Source organism: Amia ocellicauda, unplaced genomic scaffold (assembly GCF_036373705.1).
Source record: "Amia ocellicauda isolate fAmiCal2 unplaced genomic scaffold, fAmiCal2.hap1 HAP1_SCAFFOLD_56, whole genome shotgun sequence".
Classification (NCBI taxonomy): Eukaryota; Metazoa; Chordata; class Actinopteri; order Amiiformes; family Amiidae; genus Amia; species Amia ocellicauda.
In genome coordinates this window covers 525,872-527,292 of record NW_027102986.1, presented here as the reverse complement: position 1 = coordinate 527,292, position 1,421 = coordinate 525,872, and the positions used below count along the sequence as shown (strand labels likewise).

The following is a 1,421-nucleotide window of genomic DNA, read 5'->3' as shown; positions in this document are numbered from 1 at the left end:
CCATGGTCTTTGATTTGGTCACGGAAGTGATTTGTCTTTGATTTGTTGATCTAGAGTTGAATTTTAATTAGTTTTTCCCTTTTGTATAATTAGTGTAGTGCTACATTTAGTCTTTGTTTTTAAATAAATTTGACAATTTATATCTTTGGAATTGGTGTCTGCGTCCAATGATTACAGAAATTGAGTTCTACAAGACTCCAGGATTCGTGATAAGGTGATACTATGAATTCACTTCTTTAATTGAAATTTAAAAGTGTACCTTACGCTACATACATATATATATATATATATATATATGTATGTATGTATGTCCAATTGCTTTGACAATACAAATGAATAGAATTGAGAGGGAGAGAGAGAGAGAGAGACAGACAGACAGACTGACAAACAGAAAAACAGACAGACATAGACACACACACACACACACACACAGAGCCAGCCAGCCAGCCAGCTCAGCGATGACATCACGAGCCTCTCTCAGCTGACTGCTATGACATCACAGAGCACGTACATTCCGTTGCTTGCCGTCTGTCAACCACTCAGTCACTGCCAGCCAGACTGGCTGGCTGGCTGGATGGGGGGGCTGCTTGCTGCTGCTGCGTACCTTAGCAAGCTTATTTGCTTGACCGGCCTTCCTACTCCTCTGCCCACATGCCCACCTATGCCCGATCTGCTGTTCACCTGGATCACAGCTCCGCCCCAACAAGGCAGATCCTCCCAAAAATGGTACAAACTCACCCACGATCCCCTCCACGGAAAGCTTTAGCAAAAGGCAAAAGCGTTATACGTAATGAAGAGGAACCCGAGTCCAAGACGCATCCGACCAGCCATACATATTTGTGTGTATTAAAGACCACATTTTCTTACATTTAGTTTTTCTGTACTTTATTACATCTTATTGTGATTTATAAATGTATTGTTTCTTTTCCATATGTATGTATGTATGTATGTGTGTGTGTGTGTATGTCTGTCTGTGAAAGTGTGTGTGTGTGGGTGTGAGTGTCTGTCTGTCTGTCTGTCATGTAACTCGCACATCTGTGAGGGCACCATTTTTGCAGAAGAGATGTACACATTTTGGAGCAACATATGCTGCCATCCAGACATCATCTTTTCCAGTGACGTCCCTGCATTTTCAAAAAGATCACATTTTATTACATTTTGTTTATCTGTACTTTATTACATCTTATTGTGATTTATACTTGTAATGTTTCTTTTCCATATATATGTATGTACAGTGGGGGAAAAAAGTATTTGATCCCCTGCTGATTTTGTACGTTTGCCCACTGACAAAGAAATGATCAGTCTATAATTTTAATGGTAGGTGTATTTTAACAGTGAGAGACAGAATAACAGCCACAAAATCCAGAAAAATGCATTTCAAAAAAGTTATAAATTGATTTGCATGTTAATGAGGGAAATAA

The 1,421-nt window shown here is 39.3% G+C and overlaps 1 non-coding gene across 1 annotated transcript; it reads right to left on the bottom strand.

Annotated features, from left to right (window-relative positions):
- Positions 1-695: 695 nt before the first annotated feature.
- LOC136738574 (U5 spliceosomal RNA) lies at positions 696-810 on the bottom strand. The gene has a single exon (XR_010812654.1). It is a non-coding gene; the product is annotated as a U5 spliceosomal RNA (small nuclear RNA).
- Between the last annotated feature and the right edge of the window lie 611 nt (positions 811-1,421).